We start from the raw sequence: 10,000 nt of genomic DNA, 5'->3' as shown, positions 1-10,000 counted from the left end.
CTGATATCCTCCTAGGAAGGTTTGCTGGTGCTACTCGGTTAGGTTAAACTAGAGTGGCAGGAGGATGGAAACCAGAGCAGCAGGTCACCAAGTGGAAGGATTAATGGGAAGATACATGTTAGGACCAGTAAATCAGAAAAAGAAAGGCAGTGACAGGTAAATATACGTGATGGTACTAATGGGCTGAAGTGTGTTTATTTCAATGCAAGAGGTATTAAAGGTAAGGCAGATGAGCATACAGCCTGGACCTACATGGGACTGTGAAATTGCAGCCATTACAGAGTTGACTGAGAGAGGGACAGGACTGGCTGCTTAACATTCCAGGGTTTCATTGTTTTAGACGAGATGGAGAGGAAGGTAAAAGAGGTGGAGGAGTTGCATTACATCCGTACCAAGGGAGGACATATTGGAGGGCTTATCAACTAGGGTAAAGATCAAACATAAGATGGGTGTAATCACGCTGATAGGATTATGCTGTAGGCCCCCTGACAGCCACCGAGACACGGAGAAACAAATATGTAGGCAGATTATGGAAATATGCAATAAAAAGTGTTTTCACACTGGGTGACTTTAACTTCCCCTAATATCAACAGGGACTCTCTTGCAACAAGAGGTTTAGATCGGGTAGAATTTTTTAAGTGCATCAGAGAGGACTGGGGGGGGGGGGGGGGGCGATACTGGACCTTGTGCTGGCAAATGACCCTGGTCAAGTGACTGACCTTTCAATGGGAGAGCAGTTTGGAAACAGTAATCACAACTCCTTCAGTTTTAAGATAGCAATGAGTAAGGACTAGTCAGGACTTTGTGGCAAGCTGATACATTGGAGATGGGCAAATTATGTCATTACTGGGCAGGAGCTAGAAAGTGTTAATTGGAAGGAACTGTTATCAGGCAGGTCCACATTTGACATGTGGGAATTGTTTAAAGACCTGCTGACGAGAGTTCAGGACCTGCATGTTCCAGTAAGGAGGAAGGACAAGGATGGCAAGGTCAGGGACCCTTGAATAACAAGGGAGGTTATGAATTTAGTCAAAAGCAAAAAAGAAGCATATGTAAAGTTTAGGAAGCTAAAATCTGACAGGGCCTGTGAGGAATATTAAAAAAGCAGGAAAGAACTCAAGGAGGGAATGAGGACAGCAAGAAGAGGACATGAAATGACCTTGGCAAGTCAGGTTAAAGAAAATCCGAAGGCATTCTACACATACATTACAAACAAGAGGCTAACCAGGGAGAAAGTAGGACCACGCAAGGAAGGAGGGAACTTGTGCTTGGAGACTGAGGATGTGGGTGAGATCCTAAATGAGTACTTTGCATCAGTATTCCCCCAGGAGAAGGATATGGAGGATGGTGAGATTTGGGTGGAGCATGCTAACATGCTGCGGTATTTTGAGATCAAGAAAGAAGTGGTGTTGGGTCTCTTAAAGAGCATTTAAGATGGATAAGTCCCCAGGGCATGATGCTATCCACTCCAGGTTATTGAGAGAGGCAGGAGAAGAGATTGTTTGGGTCTTGATCAAAATATTTGTGTCCTCATTAGCCACCAGAGAGGTCCTGGAGGACTGGCGAGGAGCTAATTTTGTTCCTCTGTTCAAGAAGGGAAATAGGGATAATCCAGAAAACTATAGACCGGTGTGTCTCACATTGTTGGTTGGGATAGGGACAGGATAGGATTTACACACATTTGGAAAAGCCTGGCCTAATTAGGGACGGTCAGCATGGCTTTGTGAAGCACAGATCATGCCTGACTAAAGTGACTGCATTTTCTAAAATGGTGACAATGGTGACTGATGAGGGTAGAGCAGTGGATGTTGGCTACATGAATTTTAATAAGGCTTTCAGTAATGTTCCTCATGGTAGGCTCATCCAGAAGATTAAAATCTCAGTAGGATGGGATCCCCAGTGACTTGTCCACCTGGATTCAGAATTGGCTTGCCCATAGAAGGCAGAGGGTAGTGGTGGAAGGATGTTTTTCAAGCTGGAGGTCCATGACTTAATGGTGTTCCACAGGGATCTGTACTGGGATTGCTGCTGGTTGTGATATTTATAAAAACGATTGGATGAAAATGTAGATGGATGGTTTAGTAAGTCTGCAGATGATACAAGGATCTGTGGAGTTGTGGATAGTGTAGAAGGTTGTCAAAGGATTCGGCAAGATATAGATCAGTGCAGATATGGGTGGAGAAATGATAGATGGAGTTAATCTGAGTAAGTGTGAGGTGCTGCATTTGGGAATTCAAATGTTAAAGTAATGTATACAGTAAATAGCAGGACCCTGAACAGCACTGGTGCACAAAGGGATTTTGGGGTTCAATTTGATAGCTTCCCTAAAGTAGCCACACAAGTAGATAGGATGGTAAAGAAGGTGTAATGTATGCTTGCTTTATTGGTTGAGGAATTAAGTATAAGAGTCAGGGTTTCATGTTGCAGCTTTATAAGACTTTGGGTGGGCCACACTGAGGGTATTGCGCTCAGTTCTGGTCGCCACTTTACAGGAAAGATGTGGAGGCTTTGCAGAGGTTGTAAAAGTGATTTCCCAGGATGTTGCCTGGATTAGAGGTCACGAGCAATAAGAAGAGGCTAGAAAAATTAGGGTTGTTTTCTCTGGGGTGGAGGAGGCTAAAGGGAGATTTGATAGAAGTTTATAAAATTCTGAGATGCATAGATAGGGTTTTACCCAGAGATGGAATATCTAAAGTTAGGGAGCATGCATTTTTTTTTACACAGAGAGTGGTAGGGATCTGGAATGCACTGCCAAAGATGGTGGATGAGGGAGATACAACAGGGGCATTTAAGAGACTTTTAGATAAGCACATGGATATTCAAGGGATGGAGGGATATGGACAAAGGGCAGGCAGAAGGGATTAGTCTTAGTTGGCGTCATTTTCTCCACAACATTGTGGGCCGAAGTGCCCATTCCTGTGCTGTATTCTCCTAGGCTCTATTTTCAACTAACGTCAGAGGCCGAGGGGCTACCTGATGGAAATTTTCAAAATTATGAGAGGCATGGACAGAATGCACAGATGGAATCTTTTCCTCAGAATAAAAATGTCACTTACTAGAGGAGATAGATTTCGGGTGAAAAGGTGAATTTTTAAAGCAGATGTGAGAGGGAAGATTCTTACCCAGAGGGTGGTAAATGCCCAGAATGTGCTGTCAGAGAATATAACAGCAACATTTAAGCAAATTGTTAGAAAAATGAATAGACGGGAAAAAGGGGCATGGACTGCACAGAGATAAAAGGCTTTTAGTTTAGAAATTGTATCATGTATTGGCACAGGCTTGGTGGGCCAAAGGGCTACGTCCTGTGATGTACTGTTCTTTGTTGTTCCTATCTTTTTAACATTGATATATCGAAGCATCAACTTACTGGAAGGATAAGGGCCACTGGAAGGATAAGGGCAGCACGTGGATGGGAACGCCATCACCTCAGATTTCCCTCTCCATTGTGTGACCGTCACTGTCTTCAAATCCTGGAACTGCCCGTTGAACAATGCTGTGGTACTGACACCACATTGGAGCAGGGAGGAGAAAGTGAGGACTGCAGATGCTGGAGATCAGAGTTGAAGAGTGTGGTGCTGGAAAAGCTCAGCTGGTCAGGCAGCATCCCAGGAGTGGGAGAATCGACATTTTCGGCATAAATTCAGCAGGATTGAGACTTGTGGCCCAAGGGGGCTGAGAGATACATGGGAGGGGGATGAGGTGGGAGGGGAAGGTAACTGGGATTGTGATAGGTGGATGAAGGTGGGGGTGAACGTGATAGGGCAGAGAGGAGGGTGGAGCAGACATGCATGATGGGCTTTTGCCCGAAACGTCGATTTTGCTGCTCGTTGGATGCTGCCTGAACTGCTGTGCTCTTCCAGCACCACTGATCCAGAATCTGGTTTCCAGCATCTGCAGTCATTGTTTTTACCTAGTTGATTTTAACCCACTGCGAATCCTCTTGCAAGGATGCCTGCCTTGAAGAAGTTTTCCTCCTCTCCCTACAAGAATCTCAGGGAGTCCCTCTCTCACTGCAACTCCCAGGTCATTTCCTCTGCCCTGAAGCTCTTCAACCATGTCGTGAAACAAACTCACTACCACAGCCACATTTGCTTCCTCAGTGCCTGCCTCCGTAACCAACTCATCCCACACGGACTCCAGACCACCTTTAAACCAGCAGAGTTCGGACCCGGACAGGACAAACAGTAAGACTACAGATTCAAAAACACCAGCAACAGTTCTCTTTCAGGATCCTCCGCTCCACACTTGCAGCAATGCGCCGGCACCTAACCTCTCTACAGTCAGCCCTGCCTCAGCTGAGGGTCACACTCTCTCAGAATTGCAAAGGACCCCTCCTGTACTACATCCTCAGGAGAATTCATACTATCAACAAACAGTACTTCAACTCCATCTCAAACATCAAAAACTGTAAGTACAACAAACTTTTACCCACCCACCTCCATAACCAGCGCTCCTCAAACATTCCAGAAGATTCCCCCGACCTCGGAAACGCCATTAGCCGTGCAGCTGATGCAGCTTCCACCCCCACGCTGATTGATGATGTCACTTCCGCCCCCATCACGGCCACTCCCAATGCCACTTCCGGCCCTCACATCATCGCTGATGCCACACGCTCAGTGACTTCTGCCACCCCTACTGCCGTATCTGCCACCACTTCCGCCCCTATCAGCGCCACTCACCTGCAGTCTGCCGACACACCCCCCACAGAATCCAGTCACTATCCCCACCCCCCAGAACCCTGAGGGGCACATTACCCCTGCTCATGACTCCACCCCCATTCCCCCCACCATCACACCCACTCAAGGTACTGGCTCCGACCCCACTCCCAGCTCCACACACACACCAGATCCCAGCTCCCAACCCTGCCGAGTTTTCACCATCCCTCCAGACCTCCCCCTCACTGAGGACGAACGATCAGTCCTCAGCAAAAGACTCACCTTCATTGCCCTCCATCCACGCATCAATGAATTTAATACACGCTGTGACGTCGAACAATTCTTCCATCGCCTCCGCCTCCGAGCTTACTTTCACAATCAGGATTCCCGCCCACCTTCCGAGGATCCCTTCGCCCACCTCCAACACACTGCATCCACCTGGATACCCCGCACTGGCCTATTACCTGCCCTCGACCTCTTCATTTCCAACAGCCGCCGGGACATTAACCGCCTCAACCTGTCTACCTCCCTCCCCCATTCTAACCTCTCATCCTCAGAACGCGCAGCCCTCCAATCCCTCTGCTCCAATCCCAACCTCACCATTAAGCCAGTGGATAAAGGGGATGCAGTGGTAGTCTGGCGCACTGACCTCTACACCGCTGAAGCTAAACGCCAACTCGAGCACACCTCTTCCTACTGCCGCCTAGATCATGACCCCACCCCCCATCACCAAACCATCATCTCTCAGACCATACAGAACCTCATCACCTCAGGAGATCTCCCACCCACAGCTTCCAACCTCATAGTCCGGAACCCCGCACTGCCCGGTTCTACCTCCTTCCCAAGATCCACAAGCCTGACCACCCTGGCCGACCCATTGTCTCAGCATGCTCCTGCCCCACTGAACTCATCTCTACCTACCTCGACACTGTCCTATCCTCCCTAGTCCAGGAACTCCCAACATATGTTCGAGACACCACCCACGCCCTCCACTTCCTCCAAGACTTCCGTTTCCCCGGCACACAACGCCTCATCTTCACCATGGATATCCAATCCCTCTACACCTCCATCCGCCATGACCAGGGCCTCCAAGCCCTCCGTTTTTTCCTCTCCAGACGTCCCCAACAGTACCCTTCCACCGACACTCTCATTCGTCTGGCCGAACTGGTCCTCACCCTTAACAATTTCTCCTTTGAATCCTCCCACTTCCTCCAGACCAAAGGGGTAGCCATTGGCACACGTATGGGCCCCAGCTATGCCTGTCTCTTTGTTGGCTACATAGAACAGTTGATCTTCCGTAATTACACCGGCACCACTCCCCACCTCTTCCTCCGTTAATTGATGACTGCATTGGCGCCACCTCGTGCTCCCGCGAGGAGGTTGAGCAATTCATCAACTTCACCAACACATTCCACCCTGACCTTAAATTTACCTGGACCATCTCTGACACCTCCCTCCCCTTCCTGGACCTCTCCATCTCCATTAATGATGACTGACTTGACACTGACATTTTTTACAAACCCACCGACTCCCACAGCTACCTGGATTACACCTCTTCCCACCCTATCTCTTGCAAAAATGCCATCCCGTATTCCCAATTCCTCCGCCTCCGCCGTATCTGATCCCAGGAGGACCAGTTCCACCATAGAACACACCAGATGGCCTCCTTCTTTATAGACCGCAATTTCCCTTCCCACGTGGTTAAAGATGCCCTCCAACGCATCTCGTCCACATCCCGCACCTCCGCCCTCAGACCACACCCCTCCAACCGTAACAAGGACAGAACGCCCCTGGTGCTCACCTTTCACCCTATCAACCTTCGCATAAACCAAATCATTCGCCGACATTTCCGCCACCTCCAAAAAGACCCCACCACCAGGGATATATTTCCCTCCCCACCCCTTTCTGCCTTCCGCAAAGACCGTTCCCTCCGTGACTACCTGGTCAGGTCCATGCCCCCTACGACCCACCCTCCCATCCTGGCACTTTCCCCTGCCACCGCAGGAACTGTAAAACCTGTGCCCATACCTCCACCCTCACCTCTATCCAAGGCCCTAAAGGAGCCTTCCACATCCATCAAAGTTTTACCTGCACATCCACTAATATCTGTTATTGTATCCGTTGCTCCCGATGCGGTCTCCTCTACATTGGGGAGACTGGGCGCCTCCTAGCAGAGCGCTTTAGGGAACATCTTCAAGATACCCGCACCAATCAACCACACTGCCCCGTGGCCCAACATTTCAACTCCCCCTCCCATTCTGCTGAGGACATGGAGGTCCTGGGCCTCCTTCAACGCCGCTCCCTCACCACCAGACGAACGCCTCATCTTCGGTCTCGGAACACTTCAACCCCAGGGCATCAATGTGGATTCAACAGCTTCCTCATTTCCCCTTCCCTCACCTCATCCTAGTTTCAAACTTCCAGCTCAGCACTGTCCCCATGACTTGTCTGGACTGGTCCAACCTACCTATCTTCTTTTCCACCTATCCACTCCACCCTCTCCTCCCTGACCTATCACCTTCCTCTCCTCCTCCACTCACCCATTGTACTCTATGCTACTCTCTCCCCACCCCACCCCCCTCTAGCTTATCTCTCCATGCTTCCAGCACACTGCCTTTATTCCTGATGAAGGGCTTTTGCCCGAAACGTCGATTTCGCTGCTCGTTGGATGCTGCCTGAACTGCTGTGCTCTTCCAGCACCACTGATCCAGAATCTGGTTTCCAGCATCTGCAGTCATTGTTTTTACCTGTGCAGGAAGGAAGATGGACAGGGAGGATAGTTGGAAGGTTGAATCTGGGATAAGGTCGGGGGAGGGGAAATGAGGAAGCTGATGAAATTTACATTGATCCCGTGTGGTTGGAGGGATCCAGGGCGAAAGGTTCTTTCTCCAGTAGTCGGGCGACTATGGTTTGGTGGTGAAGCATTGTCAATGCCTGCGACTGCTCAGGTGAAATAAAAACCATTCAGAAGGGAGGGCAAAAATACAGGAACAGCAACTGAAATAAACAGGGCACAAAAATTGGCCAAAAAGCAAAGTATGCTGGGAATCCTGAGCCAAGACAGACACACAAGAGACAATTCTGCCCAGGGACAAGTCCTTGCTAGATTTACACCCGGACAATTGAAAACTGGAGAGGCACCAGGGCACATTACAAAGTGTGTCAAACAGACATCACAAGATGCGTAGGACATGCCTCAGTAAGGCAGAAGACCAGGTATATATTCGGGGACTAAACCAGACTTCCAGGCCCAAGGCAAACACATCGAACGGGTCACTGTTAGCAAGCCATCGATAACCATTAGCAGCATTTCAAGGTGATAAAACCAATTAGTTTGATTCCCCTGATTAGCCAAGTCCTTGGAAGGTTCCAGAAGGTAGCCAGCAGGGTATAAGAAACCGGCCTGGCAGGACTTGACCGGACCCCACTCTCCAGCCGATCTACAGGCAGGTCAGGATACAACAGTGAACACAGCAGCTCACCCTCCGACCAGAGAGAGAATCAACTCATGAAGAGAGGTACAGACGGAACAATTCAATAGAGTATCAAAAGATCTGGGAAGTGTCTTAAATTTCAAAAGAATTGGATCATTAGAAATAGAGTTGGTAAAATTGTCGAATGTAGTTTTTCCCTTTGTTGTCTCAAATAAAGTTGGGACTTGGCTGACTGACTGCAGTCTCATGCTGTGTTGTCCTTACCTGATACACGCTAAGGACCTTGGGTAAATAAATATTGTGTACACTGGTCGAGGAGTCTGCAGGCTCTTAGAAACACTCATTACTGGACAAAATACAGGGACTGTAGCAATTCAAAAACAGGGCTCACCACAATCCGGGCAAGAAGGAATGTGCAATAAAAACCAATCTTGTCAGAATCTCCTACACCTCAGGAGGCATCAGGAAATACTATGTGTCGACAAAGTGAAATGACTTAACTGAAGTCCTGTTGCAGATTCAGTTTTTTTTTTACATTTTTCATTTCTTCGATGTGCATGAAGAGCACTTGAACCACTCATATAAAAATAAATGTCAGCTCCACCCATTGCTCTGAAATACAGACCCTGTAAATGTACAGATGGATAATTAAAATTTAGCCTCAGGTCTGCCATTTGGGTCTGTCTTTCTTTCAGTGACTATAGGGTGGTCCAGGTTTGACCAACGTTTACACCATTGCTGTGCACGAACGAGATACTGAGTTAATTTTATTACTTTGCATAAAGAGACATGTAAGTCACCATTTGGCTCATTTTCTCAATGTCTCCATGGCGATACATTTTAACGTTGAACCATGAGACATGCAAAGAAATATTGTTACGAGACATAAAGTGACTTCACCCACACCAGGACCATCCAAATCCTTGAATTTGACTAACTGCAAATTTTACAACATGAGACACAAAATGTACCTGCAATTCCCCCAGGCACTTTACTCCTTTTACTGGAACAGTGACAAATCTTGTGGTAAAACCTGAACCAAGCAGGAACGAGGAGGTGGGTGGTGGGTGGGAGAGTGATACCACACGGCATGGGGACACCACCTGAGACTGGATGGAATGATCCCTGGCATCGGGAAAGTGGTCCAGGAAAAGGTCTGGGAGAGATTACAACTGGGGAAGGGGAAGAGAAGCCTGGAGCAGGGAATGGTGAAGAGATGGGAGTGGGAGCAGGAGTGACATTTGGACAGGGCAGAGGGTGGGAATAGAGGGACAGTCTTGAGGGTTGAATACCCTCTTCTGCCATCTTTACTCAGAAAAAAACTTACAAAACATTGAATCCTTACATTTAGCTGGGCTTCACCAACTAAAATGTGAAAATACATCAGGTTTGAGCCGACAGATCTCACAAGAGGAGTCACAGTCTTACTGCCTGTGCCAGTGGTTATCTGTAAGGCGGAAAAACATTTCGTTGTCGGAGTTTGGAAAATGCAGTCAGGAAGGGGAATGAGGAAAAGTATGTAAAATTGGACTGAATGTCAGAGGGCTCCATCTCCAGGTTTACAGCAGAACAACAGTCAAAATTGATGAAGGCAATACTGAGAGATGGGTTCAACCCATCGGGCCACCCCCACCCCAGGGGAAAATATTCATGGACAATTCTGAAGAAAGATAAAGATGAGAAAGGGGGAGTGATCATCACCACGTTATGTTTACAGTTGTGCAGATGAGTCTTTTCCCCAGGGTGGAGAATTCGAGAACACAAGGGCATAGGTTTAGGATGAGAGGGGGAACAGATATAAAAGGGATCTAAGGGGCAAGTTTTTCATGCCGAGGGTGGTGTGTCTATGGAATAAGCTGCCAGAGAAAGTGGTGGAGGCTGGTAAAAGGCATTTGGATGGGTATGTGAGTA

The sequence above is a fragment of the Hemiscyllium ocellatum genome, chromosome 3, assembly GCF_020745735.1.
Source record: "Hemiscyllium ocellatum isolate sHemOce1 chromosome 3, sHemOce1.pat.X.cur, whole genome shotgun sequence".
NCBI lineage: Eukaryota > Metazoa > Chordata > Chondrichthyes > Orectolobiformes > Hemiscylliidae > Hemiscyllium > Hemiscyllium ocellatum.
Note: the sequence above shows the minus strand (reverse complement) of the source record.